Source organism: Panicum hallii, chromosome 6 (genome assembly GCF_002211085.1).
Source record: "Panicum hallii strain FIL2 chromosome 6, PHallii_v3.1, whole genome shotgun sequence".
Classification (NCBI taxonomy): Eukaryota; Viridiplantae; Streptophyta; class Magnoliopsida; order Poales; family Poaceae; genus Panicum; species Panicum hallii.
This window is the reverse complement of record NC_038047.1, coordinates 44,028,193-44,052,535: the sequence shown is the minus strand read 5'-3', so window position 1 is coordinate 44,052,535 and position 24,343 is coordinate 44,028,193. Positions and strand designations below refer to the sequence as shown.

The window sequence follows — 24,343 nt, the reverse complement described above, 5'->3', positions numbered from 1 at the left end:
ATATTTTACCGCCACACCCACCGAGGGATACCCTCGAGGTGGTGAGTTTATAGGTTGGGTTTCGCCGAGATCAGGAACTCGAAGGTGCAAGAAACACAAAGTTTAGACAGGTTTAGGCCACCAAGAGCGTAATACCCTAGGTCCTGTGTGGTTTGTGTTGCCTTAGGTGGTGATCGGGTGATCTCCTCTTTGGAGGGGGACCCTTCCTGCCCTTATGTAGTTTGGGGGGATAGGGTTACATGGGAATCCTAGTCGGATACGAGCTCAAGAGTCCTGCCCGAGTAGTATTCGGGTAGTTTCCTTCTGTTCTGACTAGTTTTACTATTGTATGAGTAGTTCTACTATGATATGAGTAGTTATAATAGATGTTGGATTTGGACCCTGTTCCACCCCTTATCCTATAGGATTTACTCTATGATCTGACAGGTAGTGTATGACTGGTTTCTCCTTGCCAACAAACTTCATTGAAAATCCAGAGAAGCTCGTTAGAAGGGTCCGACCTCGCGTCATCCCTACTGAAATTCTTCTCTCGGCAACCGAACCAATCATTCAAGCACCATCAAAGCCTATGGCTGAAAAGACTCTCGATGACTTCTCCATCCCCTTTGCTGCCAATGTGGCTACCGAACCCAACGTCAATGTTGGGGATGTGAACTTTGAGCTCAAATCAAGATTCATTAACATGGTGCAGGCTAGCCCATTCTGTAGCAAGCGAAATGAGGATGCCAACGCACATCTCTAGAACTTCCTCGAGCTGTGTGAAACCATAGTGATACGAGGGATCACAGCCGATGTCATCAAGCTCTGTCTGTTTCCATTCTCCCTCCTAGGGAAGGCAAAAAATGGTTTTAGAAGGACAAGGAAGCCGTCAACATGTGGAACAAATGTTCCATGGCGTTCCTTGCAAAATTCTTCCAGCTGGGCAAAACCAACGCCCAGCACGGGAAAATTTCAAGTTTCCAGTAGACAGGGATGGAGTCAATCCCTAAAGCTTGGGAGAGGCTGCAAGAATACATCCTCACCTGTCCTCATCATGGGATGGATGAATGGTTCGTCCTCTAAAGCTTCTACAATGGGCTGACTGCAACATCAAGAGCCCACGTCGATGCTGCTGCTGGAGGAGCCTTCCTCGACCTCACCATCACCAAAGCAACTAGGTTGGTCGGGAAGATGATCCCCAATCAAGGGTGGAGCAAAGAACGTCTCCAACCCAGAACCAAGGGCATGCACACCGTCAAGGAGATAGATATGCTCGCCACAAAGCTGGACCTCCTCCTGAAATGCCTAGATGAAAGGGCGAAATTCAAGGAGCACATGAACAACTATGCTCAAGCCACCGATGCGCCTTCAGCATGTGAAGTCTACGAAAATGGTGGCCATTCAGGTAACGACTACCCCGAAACTCGTGAAGAAGTCGCCTTTATCAACAACAACAATGGGTACAGTCTAGAAGGAGGTGAAGGGTGGAGCCAATCATGACTACCTTATTAGGGAGGTAAAAACTTCAACTCCAATTTCAATTCAAATTTCAATTCGAATCAACTTTCCCAAAAAGATCTTGTCCTTGGCCAAGCTAAAATCAATGAGTATTTAAACAAAAAGCTTGCTACCAATGATAAACCTCTTGAAAGTATAAATATAAAATTTGAAACTCATTCTTCTGCTCTTAAAAACTAGCTAAGTTTCAATAAAATGATCGAAACTAAATTAGCTCAAATTGTTGCTGCTGTGTTGCTATTGATTGTGGGACGATTCTGGGGCAACTCGAAGTTCCTGTTGGAAATGTCAGCATGGTGTCCACCGGATGTGGTAACCCATTCCGGAGGCCATCTCGCAGTAATCATGTAGGAAGACCCACACCCCAAAGGGTGAGCACGTGGGGAGGATTAACGGCAGCATTGCAAGGAGATCCAGGGGTCCCAATGATCAACTGCTCGATCTATGACTGCCACTATGATCAAACCCTCTGTGACCTGGGGGCAAGCATAAACATTATGCCCAAGATGATATTTGAACAACTACAATATCCTATTCTCTCCCCGACCCTAACATAGACTTCGCTCGTGTTTGGAATGCGATTAGATGGGATGGTTTTGTGCCTGTTGAGGAGAATGGTTCTCGTCTCCTCACCAACCAGTTTCTTTGCACTCTTTGAGAGGTGGATGACAGTGTTTCTTTCCGACTCTATGGAAATGAGTTTTATTTTACTTGGAACAATTTGAGTCACCACCTTGGTTTTGGCCCACGCTTGCCAGTTTCCCTCGAACGAGCTTGCATGAAACAAAATAAAAATTTGCAAAATCAAAAACAAAATAAAAATTGGCAAAACTTAGAGAAAGACCAAAAATATTGTCTTGCTTTTTCATATTTGTAGTAAGCATGGTTTAGTTTTCTTTGTTGAGATGATGAATAGTTGCTTTGTTAATTTCCTTCATTTGCCTAGTTACAACTTGATGCTCAACCTAGTTTTGAGTTTATTGGCTAATTGTTCAAACCAAAAGCTTGAAACTTGTGGGTAGCAAAAAGCATGATCCAAATCTAAGTTGTTGAGAGCTATGATATGGTTGAGTAGAGCTGCTATTATCTTCTCCTACGTTATGCTTGATATGCGGAGTATTTATTTTCAAAAATGCAAAAATATAATAAAGTTCCTCGATGATTTAAAATTCCTATCTAAAGCCAAATGTTGATCTTATTGCAAACCTACACATATGCAACTTGTTATCTCTTTGAGCTTCATCAAACTGTTGTGACCCTTTGTGAGATGCATTTCATACTCCCATGATCAAGATCACGTACACGCACCATATTCTATGCTCCTACACTGGTAGTTAGCAAACACTTCATCCATCCATCCATAAAATAAAACTCCATGTTGTTCCATGACCACTATCTCCAAAGTTACCACTATGAGAAAAAGGATATAGGCTATGCAAAAAGAAATAAAAGGCATGCTCAAGCAAGCATGATGAAAAAAAGAAGGAGAAGAGAGAAAGAAGGAAAAGAAAGAAAGAAAGATACCCCATATCCAAGAAAAAGAGAAAAAGAAATAAAGGAGAGATGGTTCATGAAAAGGAGTTCATACACCCATCCACCAAAACTATCCACACACATGTACATCTTGATCAAGGTTTATGACTTGTTTCTCCTTTGGATCTAGTTTTTGACTTAGCAAAATATGACAAGCAAGTATGCCTTCAATTTCTCCATACCTACATCTCCACAAAATCAAGCTATCAAGAGTAGGGTGAGAAAGAAAGGCACAATAAAACCCTTGGTAAAGAATGAAACACATTGAGTGATCCGAGAGGTCATCCGAGGAACTTTTAAAATTCTTTTGAACAAACTCTTCAAAACCTCTGGATTGACGGTTGAGCAAAGGGGTAAGAAAAATTGGCACTCTATGAGACCATTTTGACTCTCAACCGCCAAAGATGAGGTGAAGCTATATGCACCACAGAAGTAAGGTAAGAGATAAGAACAAAGCCAACTTATTCAAAATCATGGTAAGAACACTTTGTTGTGCCTATGGTACATGTTGGAAATGCAACATTGCAGCAACTCCTGATCAACAACTTTAGCCTAGACATTGCTCGGGACAAGCAAAGGGCTAGCTTGGGGGTGTTGTTGATGGTCCTAAAATGCAAAATCTGACCATCAACTATACTCACAAATAAAGGAAAACCATACTACTTACTTGCATATTTGTATCACTAACCTACTTCCACAGCTATTTTGCTTATCAAGCCATTGCAGGGATGCAATCCTGTTAGAAATATGCCCTAGAGGTAATCATAGAGATGATCATGTTTTGTTGTATCCACAGCTATTTTGCTTGAGAGAGATATCTCTGGGCCCCTCGAGTGATTGGATCAAGAAATGCATGGCTGTGCTAGGGTTAAGTGTTAACCAAGGATTCCAGATCACGGCATTGAGAAAGAGAGGTTAGCTTGGAGCTAGACCAAATATCATGAGGCAAAGGAAATAGCATGTATATGAGATTGTGACAAGTCATTTGATATGATCTTTGCTGGCGCATAGGAGTCTTGCTAGAGGCTGTTGTCAATTATTGATCGAGTAGGAGTACTCAAGCCATGTCTGTTCGCGCGTGAGCCCATAGGTTCACACACTTAAGCGGCTGGAAGCCTAATGAGGATATGATTCGAATTAGACTGGGCTTAGGTGCACTAGTGGGCCTCGGTTAGGAAGCCTATTAGTGGACGCCAATAAAAGAAGGGGTGGAGGCGCATGGAGGGGCTAACCCTAATTCCACGCCTGCTGGCAGCCGCCTGTTCCCATGCCCGCGCCCAAGGTTGCCCTCACGGACCTAGCAGCCCGCAGTGCGACGCTTCTTCCCTCGTCTGCATCTGCTGCACGAGGATGAGCCGCATGTGCGGAGGTCTTTCAGCTGCACCGCCGGTGACCGACTGCACTACCCCAATGCACTACAGAAGTTCCGCACCCACGCGTCTAGTGGTAATTCATCTACAGAAAATTTTACACATGAAATGCATCCCCTTCGGCGTTTTCGCTGAAATTATGTTTCCCAAAAATGTCTTGGAAGATGGAGTTTCGGGCGTTCGATGTTTAGACGTTGTCGCGCCTAACTTGTTTTTGCAGGATCATGTGTGATCAATATGGCCCTTATGTGTATGTGATGCATGTATGTAATTTTCATGACCTACGTATCATGAGTAATGCAATACGGCAGGAGCCTGCGTGCCAATCTGTGATGATCCAATCTGATAATGTAACTAGATTTCGGTAGTTATAGTTCTTGGAGGACTAGGCACTTGGAGGATGGCGCGCATGGAATATGGAGATGAAGATCATCATGGTGGACAAATTCTATGGAGATGAAGATCACCATGTGAATATGGGCCATACTAATTCACAACTATGTGATTGCCATTCTTATCATTTTACTTCTACATGCGATAATGTGTTTTCTGCATACGGTAGAAGTAGACTGATCGATCCCTTGCAATATTTAAGTTTAAATGCCCTCCCAACTAAACCTTTCTCCATCGCGTGTCTTGTATAATTAGTGGTGGGTCTATGAAATTAGGGTGCCACTAGTTTTCCTTGACTTGATGAGTTTGTATCGGATACTTACACGCATAAAGGGTTGGTAAGCTTAAACAAGGTCATCTTAACGGTTAAGGACCTTGGGGCATAAATGTTGGGAGCCGAGACATAGAGCTGTCACCCAATAACAAGAGTCATATGTGATATGATTAGCAAAGAGTTGCTTGCCGATCTACTTGTCTTCTAGCGGTGATGCTAAAGCTCACTAGTCGATTTGATAGTTGTGGGTCTTGAATCACTAAGTACCAATGGAAGGATATTGATTTTAGTGGGAGTAGATGCTGTTAAATGTTTAATATGATTTACTCTATCATGGATACATTTATCTTAGTATTTTGCATTATTATTCTATTGTAGATCAATGGCACCTAGCACCACCACATATTTTACTTTGCGTTTGATCCTTGAGAAGGATAAGTTGAATGGGACTAACTATACGGATTGGATCTGTAACATGAGAATTGTTCTTAGGACTGAGGAAAAAGAAGATGTTCTGCATACCCTATTACTAGAAGAGCCTTTGTTGAGAGCAAGCTAGCAGAGGGCGCAGCAGTGGGGCCGCATGTGATCAAGATGGTTGGTTACAAGCAGAGGTTGGAGAAGCTGGCCTTCCCACTCAGCCAAGAGTTGACCACTAATTTCATTCTTGCGTCTTTACTGCCAAGCTATGGGAGCTTCATCTCGAACTACCATATGCTCGGGGCTAAAAAGGGCTTGAATGAGCTATGCGGCAAGCTCAAGACAGTAGAAAGTGACATCAAGAAGAGCACGGGCGGCGGCCATGTGATGGCGGTCCAGAACAAGCCTAACTTCAAGAAGAAGGGTACTTCTTAGAAGAAGAAGGGCATGGCTAAGGTTGAGAACCCCAAGCTGAACCCAAATCCTAAGGCTAGAGCTGGACCAGCTACTGACACTGAGTGCTTTCACTCTCATGAAAAGGGTCACTCGAAGAGAAACTGCAAGGCGTACTTGGCTTCTTTGAAAAACCGCAGAAGTAAAAGTACTTCCACATCAGGTACCCTTATTGTTTATGCTATGGATATTTTGATTGCTAGTTCTTTTGTCAATTCTTGGGTATTTGATACCGGACCGGTTGCTCACATTTGCAATTAGATGTAGGGGCTGACAAGAAGTAGAAGCGTGGCAAGAGGAGAAGTTGATTTTCGCATGGGCAATAATGCAAGAGTTGTGCGTTGAGCGTCGGGATGATGCAATTTGACCTCCCGTCAGGATTTATTATGGAGTTGAATAATTATTATTTTGTTCCTAGTTTGAGTCGAAATATTATATCTCCTTTATGTTTGATGATGGATGGTTATTCGTTTGCAAGTGAAAACAATGGTTGTGTGATCTCTAAGAATGATATGTTTGTGGCTTCAGCGCCTATTAAGAATGGGTTGTTTATTTTAAATCTTGACAATTCACCTATCTGTAATGGAAGTGCTAAAAGGCTTTGGCCTAATGATTTTAGTCCTACCTATATGTGGCATTATCGTTTGGGTCATACAACTGAGAAGCACATGAAGAAGCTCCATTTAGATGGGCTTTTAATTTCGTTTGATTTTGAATCATATGAGACATGCAAAGCTTGTTTGCTAGGCAAGATGACCAAGACACTATGACAGTTCAAGTATCTGTAAGCTAGGCACATAATTTGTTAGTGTGAAGTATGTGCTTGTTAGTGTAAAGCTTGTGTATGTTTATGTGAAGCTTTTGAAAATTTAAAGAGCAAGTAAAAGGGGTATTTTTGTAATTATGGGAAAAACTAAGGTTGTTTTTGCAAAATGTAATTGGATAGGAGGTAACTTCAAAATAAGTGAAGGGTGGTTTTGCAAACATATTTTTCTTACTTTATCCCCTGTAAAAAATATATATTTATCCAAAAGTTTCATTTGAAATGTATGTGTTGAATTGTGTAAAAATTTGGGTAAAGTTGTGAAAATAAGGGTATTTATGTAACTTTACGAAAGTACAAGTCCTTTTATGCAAGTAGTTGAATTACAATAGTAACTTTCAAAGTTACTCAGGGCTAAAGTGTAAAAAGGTACAAGTCATCATGACATGTTTATCCAATCATTATGACGAGTCTATCCCGTCATCATGACGTGTCATAAATGCTTGCATTTAGGTCCTAAATGTTGTGAAATTACACTCTTTAGGACAAAAGTAATTCAAATCCAACCTTTGTTCAAAATTTCACGTGTAAAGATATAAGCTTTGAGTTTTTGAACTTGAGCCCTAAAGCAATGTTGTAGAGTTTGAAAAACTCTCCAACTTTCATTTTGGGCATTTCTTCATTAGAGTTTTAGATTGATGAGAAATTTTACTTTACCAAGAGGTCCCTGTAATTTTCTAAATTTAGCATAAGTCCTTGGGAAATTCTATTTCTCTTCCTTCTCTGTTCTTCCTCTCTCTGGCATCCTTTCTTTTTTCCCCACCGGCGGCGCCTCTTCCACGGGGGTCTTCCCCTGCCTCCCTCCCTCTCCTCCACCAGGCTCGGCGCAGCGTGCACGCGGCGGCGGCGCAGGCGCGCTGGAGCGGGCGCAGTGCAGGCGCGCTGGAGCAGCTGGCGGCGCAGGCGGCGCTGGAGCGGGCGGTGCGGGCCAAGGACGCACGCGGCAGCAGGCGGGGCGCTCTGGCGCACGTGGATCCGGGCGACGGCGCGCAGGCGCGTGTGCGCGGTAGGACCTGCGGCGCGGCAGCTCGGGGCAGACCCGTAGGTGGGGCAGCGAGGCCGTGCACGGCGGTGCTTCCGCTGGGCGAGCCCGGGCCGCGACTGGCGGCGGTGTGCGGGAGCGGGCGACGCCGAGCTCCTGCGCAAGGACCCGGCGGCGCGGGAGCGGGGCTTGGGGCCAGCGAAGACCGGGGCCTCCTTTCCCCGAGCAAGCGGCGGCGGTGGCGCATAGGGCTTCCTTCCCCGTGGGCCAGCGGCGACGGCTGCGGAGCGGCGGTTGCGAGCGGATCCGCATGGGAGCAGTGGGGCCGCTCGTGGAGGACATGGAGGTGGCCTGGTGCGAGCAGACCATGGCCCTCGCGGAAGCGGAGGGGCGGTTACGGCGCAGCGAGCTCCCTTCACCCATGCGGAGGTCGGGCAGGAGCAACGCGGTGTGGGTTCGACGCGCGGCGCAGGATCGGCGGGCGGCCGCGGGAGGGCGCGGCCCCGATGTGGGTGGACCTCAGCCCAGATGGCGTCACAGCAGGTGGAGAGGACGGCGGAGTTGCAGGACCTGGAGGTCCGGGCTGAATTGGACCGGTGCATCTGCGGATGCGAGCGGGAGTGTTCTGCCGGTGGCCGGCTCGGCTCGATTCCGTAGGCGCATATGCGTGCAAGGCAACAGACCACGCGCAAGCAGGCTGGGGGCCGTTGGTGCGAGAGCAGAGCGGGAGCGGCGCATAGGAGATGCGACCAAGGGCAGCGGTCCCGCAGGAGGCTACACAGGTGTGCCGACCGTGTTTCTGCAGCACACGCGCATGAGCAGAGGAGGCTCAGCCCGTGAGCAGGAGAACCCTAAGGTTCGCGAAGGAGTCGGCATAGCAAACCAATCCGACCCTATCGGCTTCTCCCATGAGTCCACGACATCGAGCAGCTCTTACCCCTCACCGATCGCTCAAGCAAGGCCACAACGCCTCGAGGAAGCTCTTGGACCCCCTCATCGAGCCTCTTTAATCCCTGTATGCCGAAGCATCGTCGCCGTTGCAAAAGCCAACTACCGTCGCCACGGGTCACCGTGAGGAATACCCCTCCGGCCATCCTCCACCCACTACAATCCCCGACAAGCTTCTTCGTCACCCGATGAACCTCTCCAATTCCACCTCACCGTCCTTCCCGTATCGGAACCTCATCACCGTCGAGCTCTTCTCATCGCCAATCCTGTTCACTGCGGGAATTCATTTTCCGCCCGTTCTCCTCCATAACCAAGGCTACCTCAAGGTTTGCCCTGACCCACTGAATCTTCCTAATGCTGGTGACCCCCTTTGCCGGAATATCGTCGTTATCTTCCTATTCTCTGTTTTCCCCGACCAGGGACTTAATTGCTTCAATTTAGAAAGTTCTGGGGTGTTCTCTATAAAATTTCCAGAACCTTCTTTATTTCAAATCAATGAACTTCTACATTCCATAGAAATTCGTAAGAAATTCATAAAAATACAAAACCAGTTTTGTTTGAATCCTTAGGTCAAAATCTACAAGTTTTATGTTGTGATCTTGAGTTGAAAGTCTTTGATTTGTGGTCTAGGTTAAATATTAGGGAATGAGTGCTTTATTTGTACCTTATGTTATATGCATGTGTTGTAGCTGAAAGGTAAATCATAGGATGTATGTCTTAAGTAGAGATGTGTGATATTTAGTTAGTCCTTTCACACGAGTGCTCATATCCCTGCCATCAAGACTTTGTCCTTGTTTTGATTGCCGTTTCCTTAAGGTCCTTTTCGTATAAAGATCCTTATTAGTTCGTGTGTAACTGTTGCTTAGCTTATACATCTCTGCAGCTATGCTTCAGCGTCAGCTATCAGCTCAGCTGCTAAGCATCTATTTCAATTGAGTCTACGATGTTTCTGTATAACAGCTGTCAGCCGATACATTTCTTTTGATATGCTTCTACCATCGGCTGATTAGCCGATCCGATTGTTACCCATCTAATATCGGCTACTGCCGATACAATTCTTTTGTTCTATCCTACATCGGCTGCACATAGTCGATGTATCGGAGATGCACACACGATCTTAGGGTTCTTGCTATAGGCTGATCTAAGCTGATTCTAGTTGTTTTCCATATCGGTCAAATATGCCCGATCAATCCTTAGTTTTCCCATCCTTATCCGCACACTTCTATCAGCCGATTTATCGGCTAGGAAATTGGCTATATACCTATCGGTCACATACCCTCAACCACACTCCAATCGGCTGCACATCTATAAAACATATCCTCATCGGCACAAGCCCATCTGCCACATCCTCTTCAGTCTATTTCCGCACTTGTGGTCTCATCAGCCTAGACCAAGTTTAGTGTTCTGTTCCACCTAACCCCATCGGCTGTACGTCACTCAATTGTTGTACTGACGTAATCAAGCCGATGCAACCACACCTAGTTACCTAGGATAACACTTAAACACATCTCAGTTAGGCACAGTCAATGCAGAGTAGGATAATCAGCTACACAGCTGATATGCCCCAGTAAATATAGGAGAACATTAAGGATGAAAACCAGCTACATAGCCAACCCACCAATCGGCTGAATACGCCGAGACACAGACTGTACGGATACATAGTTCGACTAGTCTACCAATACACCATCGGCTAAGCCGATGCGCACAGTGATCAGCTAGACATCCGATTTAGATGACATATCGGCTGCACCTGCCGAACCGCACCACCACAGATCGGAAAGTTGGCGCAGTAAGAGTCTCTTTTAAGCACGGCCGATACAGCTTTAGCCAATCGGCTAGCACCAGTAGACATCCAATCGGTAAGATCCTTCCTTGTTCTATCCTTGAAGCACGGTACCTTTGACATTCCTATCCATATCAGCAAATTTGACCTCAGGTGAACCCAAATCGGCTAATCTTTTCTACTCATATACAGAGATTGCTCCTGCCGATTTCTCTTCCAAACAGAAAATCAGCAGATTTCCTAAAACTGTATAGAGAGCTCCCTTCTTTACCAATTCTATCGACTGAGCCCCTGTTGTTTCCAATCAACTCTGTTGTAGTCTTCAACAAATAGCCCATCTTAATTAATTGTCCACCTAAAGCTCTATCCAAGTTTAGTTGCAGATCTGTTGATTGTTATACGAGTAATATGTTAAATGAATGTTGGATTGCAACTTTATCGTGAAGTAAAATAGCTTTATGTGCACACTTTGAATATGATGTTGCATTGCATGTAGATACGAGTACTTCCACAGACGGTACCTACGAGATCTCCCAGAAGTCTGCGGAGGATATTCCTGAAGACCAAATGAACATCACCAAGGGATTATCTGAAGCCCCGAACCAAAGTTCGGAAGATAACAATACTAACATCCCTGACTTCAGCCCCACCAGTAAAGGCAAGCCCCAGTGCATAACCCAGTATTTCAAATTACTACATTATGCAATCTTATACTTATATATTATATCTTGCATTAAGTCTAGGAGATGAAATGGAACCCTAGATGCATGAATCCTAGGAACCTATGTATTGCACCTGAGTTCATATCGAATAGATGCTCTGCTAATAGGACCGGTAGAAGTCGGGTGATTTCCTGTCACTCGCGCGATATAGGGATTGCAATGTTTACCTTCCTGTAATCACTATAAGGATGACGGACGGGAATTATGTGAGGTATCATGGTTGAGATGATACCCCGTCTGTGTTGTTAAGTTTGATAAGGTCGCAGTGTGTGGTAGCGGTGGTTAAGCGTTTGAAAGTACTAGCCACATACCGCGAAATATGGTAAGCGGTAAGCCTAGTAACCGATCGGCCCGAGGAGTGGACATACCTCCCACCACTCGTATTTTGGTTCTTCCTGTTACTCGATTTGATGTGTGGGGATACGTGTTGCAGGGCAACCAAGAGTACGGTCATGTAATTACGCTACAAACGTACGTCCTGCACTTTGGAAGTGCGTATGGTCCTGCAGTCGCTTGTGGTGGATTTGATCCACGAGTCGGAATGAAAGGCAAACGGTTGCTTCGGAACTATCATTGGATGTTCCAAGCGTGTGAATTAGGTTTACCCTTGCAAGGCTGAAATTCGATTCAGGAATCGTCCGTTTCTCGCGGAGATTGAGACTGCTTGATCCCTTTACCACATAGAGTAACAAGAGCAATCTTATGATGAGTAATACTGAGGTATGCTGTAAAAAGGCTCTACCTTGCTTGAGTAGTTATAAGTGCATACCTAGAATGGGTAATCAACTAGAACTGGAAAGCTAAAAGTCAAAGTTAAGGATCTACTCTTTGTTGCTTTTCAGCTGAAACTAAACCCCGAACCATTTTGAACCGTCATAAGTCTAGTTACATGGCTAAGTATACCATGAAATGGGTAAGCCTTGCTGAGTATTAGTATACTCAGTCTTGCTAGTTATATGTTTTTCAGGTAAAGTCTTTGAAGACCCTACTCTTCCCCTATCTTGGCCCTATGCTCTTCCGGATGGATGGTCTGTGGAATGGGATCCGTTCTCGGCCAACACTGATGATACCGAGTCATGTCGTGCCCGGGCTTAACATGACATCTGTCTTGACGACGTATTGTAAATCATCGCGTATGTTTTCCGCTGCCAAAAACCATAACTCTAACAGTTTGTAATAATTTCTCTAAGTTTGAGACTTCGTACTACTTTTACAAACTCTTGTAATGTAATTCCCTGTGATGTAAAATATGATGGTGACTGTATCTCTAGACTCACCTTCGTGTGAGGTAACCTTATTTGATCCTGTATCGGTGGTTTATCGGGACACTACCCGACAGGCCAAGGGATTATACCGTTTGAAGTATGTTGGAGCCCTCTGGAGTGGACTCGCGTACTTGAGCCGGTATAATTCAGGTTGGTTCTGTCACAGACACCGTTCATAGGTTTTTCAAAGAGAGCATCAGACTTGTTGGAACTCATACATACTGATATATGCGGACCAATGAGCTCGACGGCTAGAGGAGGATTCCAATACTTCATAACTTTCACTAATGATTTGAGTAGATATGGCTATGTCCATTTGATGAAGCATAAGTTTGAAACCTTTGAAAAGTTCAAGAAATTTCAAAATGAGGTTGAAAATCAACATGGCAAGAAAACTAAGGCCTTGCAATCTGATTGAGGAGGCAAGTTTTTGAGTCATGAGTTTAACAATCATCTGAGGAGTTGCGGAATTGTTCCACAACTCACGCCACCTGGAACACCTCAGTGAAATGATGTATCTGAGTGATGTAATTGAACTTTGTTGGACATGGTTCGGTCGATGATGAGCCAGTCGAACCTACCGTTATCGTTTTGGGTTACGCTCTAGAAATAGTAGCTTTCACACTAGACAGGGTACCGTCTAAATCCGTAGCTAAGATACCATATGAGATATGGACTGGGAAGACTCCCAGCTTGTCTTTTCTAAAAATTTGGGGATGTGAAGCTTTTGTCAAGCGACTTCAGTTGGACAAGGTAACTCCCAAATCAGATAAGTGCATACTCGTGGGATATCCAAAGGAAACTTTAGGGTTTTACTTCTACGACTGATCAGAGGGCAAAGTGTTTATTGCTCGAAACGGTGTTTTCTTAGAGAAAGAGTTTCTCAAGAAAGAGAAAAGTGGACAGAAGGTGTACCTTGAAGAGGTTCAAGATGAGCCAATCGGGCAAGATTCAACAAGTGGTGCTAATGTAGCAGAACAAGTTGAGATACCCGTGGCAAGAGAAGCACCACCGCAGCCACAAAGGTCAGCAAGGTTCCTCGCGGTGCACGAGATATTATTGTTGGACAGTGATGAGCCTGCGACATATGCAAAAGCGACGATGGACCCAGATTCCGAGAAATGGTAGAGTGCCGTGAGATCTGAGATAGACTCCATGGAAGACAATCAAGTTTGGAACTTGGTTGACCCGCCTGATGGTGTTAAAGCCATAGAGTGCAAATGGATCTACAAGAAGAAGAAAGATATGGATGGAAATGTTCACATCTATAAGGCTCGACTTGTTGCAAAAGGGTTTAGACAAGTTCAAGGAGTTGACTACGACAAGACATTCTCTCTTGTAGCGATGCTTAAATCTATTCGGATCATTGTAGCAATAGCCATGTATTTCGATTATGAGATATGGCAGATGGATGTCAAAACAGCTTTCCTGAATGGAAACCTAGATGAGGACGTGTATATGATACAGCCTGAAGGTTTTGTTGATCCGACCAATGCTGGAAAGGTATGCAAACTTCATAAATCCATTTATGGGTTGAAGCAAGCATCTTGGAGTTGGAATATTCATTTTGATAAAGTAGTCAAAGGGTTTGTTTTTATTCAGAACGAAGAAGAAGCTTGTGTTTACAAGAAGGAAAGTGGGAGCTCTGTTGCATTTCTGATCCTGTATGTAGATGACATATTGCTGATTGGGAATGATATTCCTATGCTGGAATCCGTAAAGACTTCACTGAAAAATAGTTTTTCTATGAAGGACTTAGGGGAAGCCGCATACATTCTGGGCATAAGAACCTATAGAGATAGATCGAGAAGGCTTATTGGATTAAGCCAAGATACTTATATTGAGAAGGTCTTGAAACATTTCAGCATGGAACAATCAAAGAAAGGGTTCTTGCCTATGTCACATGGAATACATCTCAGCAAGACTCAGTGTCCTTTGACAACTGATGAGCTGGATCGCATGAGCAAGGTTCCATACGCTTTAGCGATTGGATCTATCATGTATACAATGATAAGTACACGCCCAGATGTCTCATATGCTCTAAGTGCTACGAGCAAGTACTAGTCTTATCCAGGTGAGAGTCACGGGACAGCGGTGAAAAACATTCTTAAGTACTTCAGAATGACTAAAGATGTGTTCCTAGTCTATGGAGGTGAGGGGGATCTCACTATAACGGGTTACACTGATGCTAACTTCCAAACTGACAAAGATGCTTCAAATTCGCAATAAGGATTTGTGTTCACATTGAATGGTGGTGCTGTAAGTTGGAAAAGTTCCAAGCAGGATACCGTGGCTAATTCTACAATAGAAGCTGAGTACATTGCAGCTTCGGAAGGTGCAAAGGAAGGTGTTTGGATGAGGAAGTTTCTAATTGAGCTTGGTGTGTTTCCGAATGCATCCAGCCCATTGAACCTCTACTGTGACAACAATGGGGCAATAACGTAGGCTAAGGAATCACTAGAAGAACAAACACATACTGCGGAAGTTTCACCTCATACGAGAGTTCGTCAGATAGGGTGAGATCAAGGTATGCAAGATACACACAAATTTGAATGTTGTTGATCCTTTGACAAAGCCTCTTCCACAGCCTAAGCATGAAGCGCACACAAGAGCTATGGGTATTAGATATCTTCTAGATTAGACTCTAGTGCAAGTGGGAGACTGTTAGAAATATGCCCTAGAGGTAATCATAAAGATGATCATATTCCGTTGTGTCCATGATGTATTATGTGTTCATTGAATATCCATGAAAGCCAACTTGTATTGATTGGCAATTATGTGAACTGTTTGTGAGACTCTTTACTTGTATGGTTCTTCTAAAGTTGTTCCTAGTCGAAGTTCATGTATGGACACATATGAATATTAGACTAGCACATGAATTAGTTGATGATTGTGTTTCACAAGTCATATACATGGAGATGTCAAACTAATAATGTGGACGCACATATGACATGAGGCTAGACCGACCCAACTCGAGAAATAGTGATTTCTCATTACACAATGTGTACACTGTGTCCTTAGACCTGAGATTGTCGCATGTACTAAAGACGTGAACCGACCTAATTAGGAGCCATCAAATGCTACTCCGTAACTAGGTAGTCATAAAGGTGGTTCTCGGGTTTGTCAAGAAGCATGCTGTGAGATAGGGGCAGTCAAGATGGGATTTGCCACTCTTTGCTTGAGAGAGATGTCTCTAGGCCCCTCGAGTGATCGGATCAAGAAACGCATGGTCGTTTTAGGGTTAAGTGTTAACCAAGGATTCCAGATCATGGCATTGAGAAAGAGAGGTCAGCTTGGAGCTAGACCAAATATCATCAGGCAAAGGGAATAGCATGTATATGAGATTGTGAAGGCTCGTCCGATATGATCTATACGTGTGCATAGGAGTTGACACGTCTTACTAGAGGCTGCTGTCAACTATTGATCGAGTAGGAGTACTCAGGCCATATCTGTTCGTGCGTGAGCCTATAGGGTCACACACTTAAGGGGCTGGAAGCCTAATGAAAAAATGATCTGAATTAGACTGAGCTTAGGTGCACTAATGGGCCTCGGTTAGGAAGCCCATTAGTGGATGCCTATAAAAGAAGGGGTGGGGGTGCATGGAGGGGCTAACTCTAATTCCACGCTTGCTGGCAACCGCCTGTTCCCACGCTCGTGCCCACGGTTGCCCTCGTGGACCTAGCAGTCCGGAGTGTGACGCTTCTTCCCTGTACGTGTGGATACCTTGGAGGTGCTGCATCTGCTGCACGAGGACGAGCCGCACGTGAGGAGGTCTTGCAACTACACTACTGGCGACCGACTGCACTACCCCGACGCGCTACAGAAGTTCCATACTCACATGTCTAGTGGTAATTCCATGATCTATAACAGTAGTTGTTCTAGTTTATGCGGTGGAAATTTTTGTTTATCGATAGCGTAGCCCACCTCATATCCCTTCAAGTCCGGAAGAAGAAGAAAACACGTAGAAGACGCAACAAAAGTACACAGAAGATCCTATCCTACATCACACTTACAAAGAGGGCCCATCTAGCAAACGAAAAGGGCGCGCCAAGTCACGAATCACCGAGAATCAGCACCAGGACCTACCTGTCAGCCAGCTAGAGGAAGGCAGAGCTAAGGAGGCTCCACCTCAGGTTGGTCGAACCCAGATGGATTCCCGTCTAGGTGCACTTTCATGTGGAGTACCCCTTACGCTTCCTCAAGGCTGTGGCTAAGGTTTCCATACTTAAAGATGGCGGGAACCGCCCTGGGAGGCTATAAAAGGAGGCCCTCTCCCCATCATTCAACACACACCATAACTTAGAGCCTCTCTCCCTCCCTCATTCTTGTGACTTGTACTCCTTAGTGAATCCTAGTCGTCCTCGAGGTTGTTGAGCAATCCTCGGCTTTGGGTAATGGCTTTGTATTCGACTCGTCAGTATCCTATTCATAATGCAAAGCTTAGTCATGGTTGCTATGCTATCTTGATAGTTTATCATACCAGTCCTTGTTCTTCCATAAGTTATGCTTCATATGTGGTTAGGCCAGATGTTCTAAGTAAGGATATCGGTTCATTGTGCCTTTAGGCTTGCCTTAGCGCTTCAATTGTCCATCGGAATCGGTGGGAGACCGGGCAGCGCTAGGGTAGTGACATCATACACAGGCATGGTGCTCGGGTATGCGGGATCATTCAGATATTACCATGCTCCACGGTGTTGTAGGGGTAGACGGTAGGTGGTGATAGCCCTATCCATTCGCTATGGCAGCTTTGCTGTGGTTAGTGTAGTCCCCCATGTTTGGGTATGGTGTAGGAGTTTTGAAAGTTATAACGGGACTGGTTGTACACTGGTGTGGGACATTCGCCCCGATACTCTGAGCCTTAGCTCTGAGCCTTAACCTTGTATCTTGTGTAACCCATGCTTGTATGAATAGATGCTATTAGGACCTTGTTTTATGCCTATGCTTCCACTAACCTTTGGTTTACTCATTATTCTATATCTTGAGACTGGCTCGACTATGTGTGTGTGTCACACCCGATTTATAAGAACATAAATCGATCAATCATATATGCGCCAGGATCAAGTCACGCATATATACAACAGATTATCAAGATATCACAACACATGTCACGAATAAAAACGTATAAATTATAAAATGAATATCTTTATTACAACTGAATCAAGAATCAGTTCAAGGAATGCGGAAGCGTAAAATGAATACATGAAGAGTAGGGCGCCACAGGGACGTCAACTGGGAGACAACGCTTAGAAATCGTCGAGTCCGCTGATGTAGTCCTCCACGTCGCCTGGTTCTGAGCAGCAGTCGAAGATGTCCCAACGAGAACAGAAGAGAGGAAAAGGCAAGTGTGAGTACACAACTTGTACTCAACAAGTATAACACGAGTATGAGGCTCTAGGGTTAGCTGACTCCACTGCATTAGCTTTTAATCTTGGCAAATTTTATTAAAACTATTTACTATAAGTGAATGAATTACCATAAACCCATATTGCATAAGAAATTAATCCAATTTAATTAAGAACTACTGAGAACCAACCAAACCAAAGCCACCCGGGGAATCTCGCTAATCAAAGATTGATAACCCCACTAATCAAAAGGAGGATCTGGGCCGCTCATGACTGTGAGCACAGCTGATATATCAGTTTTACACTCTCGAGAGGTTGCACAACTTTACCCACAAGTCGTGAGCTACGCTAGTTGTTCATCACACTTCCTTAGGTGAGATGGCTAGCAAGCACACTATGAGACCGTTACAAAGGATCACATTGGGAAGGTGTAACCGCTAAGGATTCTGGATCAGCAACGATGGGGCCCACCTCCGGGGGTACAAGACACAGCACAGACGAAGCCGGAGGAGCAGGGACCATTGAAGCTTACCACCCCTCTTGCCCACGCAGGTAAGTTACTCCCGAACCAACACGACCTAATTAATAAGTCAAGACCGTCCCATTCTAGTCTTGTGGTTGCGCGGTTGTCCCAGGTTGTCGCTCTATGAACAGGTCCTTATGGAGAGTGGCCAACTAAGCACTAAGCACCGTGCTGGCCCCTAAACCAAGTTTCTAACAAAACATCTTTTACGGAGACGCGAGCCACTCAAGCACACAGCACAGAGGGCCACGCTCAGGATTAAGTTGCATAAGACCATTTATCAGATTTAATTAAAAAGGACCAAGTTTGTTATAGTGCAGCAACCTAGCACAACTAACCATAATGCAACCCAAAGGATATATATATATATATATGATATAAAGTGGCTAGGAAAGTCCTTATAGGCATACAGTATTAAAATGCAGTATGAAATTGTATTTAAAGGTGATAGGAGGTTCATGTTATACTTGCCTTCCGCGTACTCTCCTGGCTGCTGCTCGAACTGCTCGGAAGATGGCTGCTCCTGGTACTCGTCCAAAGGCTCTGCGTCTACTCACGATCATCAAGCATAGTCCACACATACACACATGCACAAACCATAGCAACTATAAGAAAACAGTACACCAATATAGTAGAAAAGCACACAAAACTGGCCTAGAACTATTCTACGCATTACAACGATCGCGTGGACATAAAGAACACCTAAAACGGAGCTAAGATGCGAAATCTACGCTTGAAACAAGATCCAGGGACCTATCTGCGAGAAAAACTGGACTACAGGGGGGTTCTGGACGAAAACCAGGGACCTAAACGTAAATAAAGGATAGACACAGGGGCTAGCACGTGAAAACCTTAAGGCTGGACGGCGGGTTCAAAATCCAAAGAACTCAGGGGCCTAAACGAATAAAACAGGGCTTATCTGCAAATACTTTTGAACTAAGGTAGACCGCGGGTTGATTCCAGGAAAAGCCGGGGGCTCTTTAGCAAAAGAAACGGGCTGAAGCGGTATGTTTCATCCTGGGCCCTTAGATCCGGATCTAACGGTACGAGACAAAGGGGTACGCGGCTTCTAATCAGGCGCGTCGATCTCAGATCGTACGGCCCAGATCCACTCCGCGCGCGAGAGCGGCGGCGCTGGTCGCCGGTGACCAATTCTGCGGCAGCGCGCGGCTCGGGCTCGCCGGAGCTCGGCATTCCCGCCGCTCCGGGGGTCAAAACTCCACGACTTCAGGCCCGAAAGCACCATCGCGGCACGGGGAACTCCTCTAGGGTGAACAGAAGCGGCCAAGACGGCAGTGGCGACCGCACGGCGGTGAGGGGCGGCGGACTCTCCGGTGAGCACGCGTTCTAAGCGCTACAGGCCGCCAAACACTACGATATCTGGCGCAAAAGGACCAGGGCGTGAAGGGGAAGCTCACCGAGGGTTTCAGGTCGGCTGGAGGGCTGTGCAGTGGTGCTTGCGATGACGGCGGCGGCGGAGTACGGACGGAGATAGGCGGCGCTCGTGGGGAAAACGGCTGCAGGCGCTCCCCGAGCTTCGGGTCTTCTTGGATCGACATGGGGGGTCCCTGTGAAGACGTTGAGGGGGTCAGGAAAGTCGGGGAACCATCGGCGGTGAGCAATCGCGGCGGCAGAAAGCCTCACCGTCGGCGACCTCGGGTCCAATTCTGGCGAGCACAGGGACGGAGGACGCGAGCACGGCTCGGTGGTCGATCCTGGCACTTGGGCGGAGCTCCTGCGGAGGTCTCAGGCGGCGGGGCTGTAGTGGATCGGCGTGCCCACAGCGGCGGGGCTCGGCTCCAAGCAGAGGCAAGGCAGCGGCCGCGATTAAGGTGTTGGGGCGGCTCTGTTGGGATGAGGTGGTCCAAGGGGTGGAGTAGGGGGATAAGAAGGGCAGGGCCAGGGATCTCGGGATAAGGTTGCGGCGGAGAAGATCCGGAGGTCACGGCCGTGCAGCGGCGCGGCCGTTGCGGGAACGGAGGTGCAGGAGGAGGGGGATGACAGGTGGTCCCGGTTGCCAGAGAGAGGAAAGGAGAAGGGAATGACCAGTGGGGCCGCTAGGTCAGAGAGAGGAAGCGAGGGAGAGGTGCGCTCGGGCTGGCGCTGAAGGGACGGGGGAGGCTGGGCCTCGGTGCGGCCCAGGCGGGGAAAGGAGGAGAGAGGGAAAAAGGGGCCCGAGGGGGAGAGAGAGGGAGAGTGAGTGGGCCGGCGTGGCCCATGCGGAAGAGAAGAGTTGGGCCGGGCTGGTAGAGAGTTTGGGCTGCCTTCTCCTCTTCCTTCTTCTTTCCTTTTCCTTTTCTATACTCAAACCATTCAAGCAAGACTTATTTGAATTCAAATGAATTTGAATTCCAACCCTATACATTTCACACAAATAAACAATGCTCCAGCATGAATGCACAAACAAGTTGATCCTATAATAAATTTTAATTACTTCCGTTATAAAATTACTTTAAATGCGAGATAAATTAGAGAAAACCCTGGAAATTTTATTTAAGCCTAATAAATTCCTCAGAATTTAGGAAAATTACATTAGGGTGTTACAAACCTACCCCCCTTACAGGAATCTCGTCTCGAGATTCGAATAGGCTAGCTAGCAAAGAGATCGGGATATGTCTTCCTCAGCTCATCTTCTCGCTCCCATGTAGCCTCATCCTCCGTGTGATGACTCCACTGAACACGGCACATCTTGATCTTCTTGTTTCTGGTAACTCTCGCAGATGTCTCCAGAATCTTCACTGGATGCTCGATGTAGGTCAGATTCTCCTGCACATCCAACCCTTCTATCGGTGCTTGCTCTTCTGGCACCCTCAAGCACTTCTTCAGCTGAGACACGTGGAACACATCGTGCACTCCTGAGAGATTGAGAGGCAACTCCAAACGATATGCCACCTCACCTTTTCGTTCCAACACCTTGAACGGACCAATGTATCGAGGGGCTAACTTCCCTCTTACATTAAACCTGCGAATTCCTCTCATCGGCGAGACCTTAAGGTACACATGGTCACCCACTGCGAAGGTCAAATCTCAACGACGCACATCCGCATAGCTCTTCTGACGAGTCTGTGCGACCCTCAGGTTCTCGCGCACCTGCTGTACCAACTGTTCGGCCTCCTCAACAATATCTGGAGCAAACACCTGCCTCTCACCAATCTGATCCCAATACAGCGGAGTCCTGCATTTCCGTCCATACAGAGCCTCGAAAGGAGATTTCTTCAGACAGGCCTGATAACTATTGTTATACGAAAACTCTGCATACGGCAGGCATTTATCCCAGCTGGTACCGTACTGAATAGCACAAGCTCGAAGCATATCCTCCAACACTTGGTTGGTTTTTTCTGTCTGCCCATCTGTCTGAGGATGATAAGCAGTGCTGAAACGCAGCTTCGTATCCAACGAATCATGCAATGCTCCCAGAACCGTGAAGTGAACTGGGATCCTCGATCAGATATGATCTTCTTTGGAACACCATGTAGACAGACGATTCTGGAGATGTACAACTCTGCGAGTCTAGCACTAGAGTAGGTAGTGTTCACCAGAATGAAGTGAGCAACCTTCGTCAACCGGTCCACTACTACCCATATGGAGTTGTACCCCTTCTGAGTACGAGGCAATCCCACAATGAAGTCCATAGTGATCTCCTCCCATTTCCACTCTGGAATCTTCAACGGCTGCAATAACCCTGCTGGCCTCTGATGCTCTGCCTTGACACGCTGGCAAGTGTCACAGATAGCCACGTACTCCGCAACTGAATGCTTCATTCCGTACCACCAGAATCGTTCCTTGAGGTCATAATACATCTTCGTGCTGCCAGGATGAATGGAATATGCCGTATCATGAGCCTCACTCAGAATCAATTTCCTGAGATCCGCTACATCCGGCACACATATCCGAACCTTGTACCACAAGGTACCCTGATCATCCTCTCTGAAATGCGGTGCCTTGCCAATCTTAAGCAGCTCACGAATCTCTTGCAGCTTCTTATCTTCTTTCTGATGCTGCCTGATCTCTGCCTCTAACGTGGGTTCTACCTCGAATGATGTACCCGAGGTATGATGCAAGAAACGCAGGCTCAACTGCTCAAACTCCTCGCATAACTCCTGAGGCATTTGAAAAGCCACGGCCATGTTAACATAGCTCTTTCTGCTCAGAGCATCTGCTACAACATTGGCCTTGCCCGGATGATAGTGAATCTCCAGGTCATAATCCTTGACCAACTCTAGCCATCTTCTCTGCCGCATGTTCAGCTCATTCTGAGTGAAAATATACTTGAGGCTCTTGTGATCGGTGTAAATATCACACCTCTGCCCAAACAAGTAATGCCTCCATATCTTCAGAGCATGCACAACTGCGGCTAGCTCCAGATCATGAGTGGGATAATTCAGCTCGTGCCGGCGCAACTGCCGCGAGGCATAAGCTATCACTCTGCCTTCCTGCATCAGGACACAACCAAGACCATCCCTCGAAGCAGCACAATACACCATGAACCTCTTGCTCTGGTCTGGCAGAGTAAGGACTGGCGCCGTAGTTAACCTCTTCTTCAGCTCCTCGAAGGCCTTCTGACGCTCATCCGTCCAAGAAAAATCCACACCCTTCTCCAGCAAAGAAGTCAAAGGCTTTGCAATCTTGGAGAAATTCTCAATGAACCTCCGATAATAACCTGCTAAGCCCAGAAAAGAGCGGACTTCCTTCACTGTCTGTGGTACCACCCAGTCAAGCACATCCTTCACCTTTCCGGGGTCCATAGCAATACCTCCCTTGGAGATCACATGACCGAGGAATGGAACCTCGTCAATCCAGAACTCGCACTTGCTGAGCTTGGCATACAGCTTGTGCTCTCTGAGCCTCTGCAAAACAAGCCTCAGATGCTTTTCATGCTCTGCTTCTGACTTGGAATATATCAGGATATCATCAATGAATATCACCACAAAGGTGTCCAGATAATCCATGAAAACCTTGTTCATCAGATGCATGAAGAAAGCCGGAGCATTGGTCAAGCCAAAGGACATGACCGTATACTCGTATAGCCCATACTTGCAAGTGAATGCCGTCTTCAGAATATCCTCAGAACGAATCTTTAGCTGATGATAACCCGAACGCAGATCAATCTTCGAGAAGACACAAGCACCCTGAAGCTGATCAAAGAGATCCTCAATACGCGGCAATGGATGCTTGTTCTTGATGGTGACTGCATTTAGATCCCGATAATCGACACACATTCTCTTCGCGCCATCCTTCTTCTCTACAAGCAATACAGGGAAAGCCCAAGGAGAGAAACTGTGACGGATATAACCCTTAGCTAGCAACTCGTCGATAGTCTTCTTAACTTCCTCATGTTCGACAGGAGCCATACGATAGGGCCGCTTAGCAATAGGAGCTCTGCCAGGCAAGAGATCAATGGAAAACTCAATGTCGCGATCAGGCGGCATACCTGGCAATTCATCCGGAAAGACATCCGGGAATTCAGACACCACGCTAATACCATCCGTGGGTCTAGCCTCCATCTGATGAAGAAATCCAGAAGGCTCTGAGGCACCCACAGTAACCTCCTGACCATCCGGTGCTGACAGAAGAACCGTCCTCTGAGCACAATCTATCCGGACTCCCCACTTAGCAAGAGTCTCCATCCCGAGGATCACATCAATACCCTTGGTGTCTAGCACCATCAGATTAGCACTGAACTCTACCCCCTTATGACAATACTGACTCTGGGACAGAAGATATGAGACCTCAACTGCCCTCCCGGTGAAGATACTAACATGCCCCTCTTTAACGTGCTAGTATGAATACCATGATGCTCAACAAAAGACTGGGTGATGAAAGAATGCGTAGCACCAGTATCGAAAAGCACTGTAGCAGGGTGGGTATTGACCATGAACGTACCAATAACCACGTTGGGAGCCTCGGCCGCTGACTCGGCCGTCACGTGGTTCACCCTGCCATGAGCTGGGGGGCCTTGGGCGGTGCTGCACGCCCCTGCTGTCCTGCCTGCGCCTTCCGAGGACAGACGTTGGC

The 24,343-nt window shown here is 46.3% G+C and overlaps 1 non-coding gene across 1 annotated transcript; it reads right to left on the bottom strand.

Moving 5' to 3' along the window:
- Positions 1-931: 931 nt before the first annotated feature.
- On the bottom strand, positions 932-1,040 carry LOC112898638. The gene has a single exon (XR_003229899.1). It is a non-coding gene; the product is annotated as a small nucleolar RNA R71 (small nucleolar RNA).
- Positions 1,041-24,343: the final 23,303 nt, after the last annotated feature.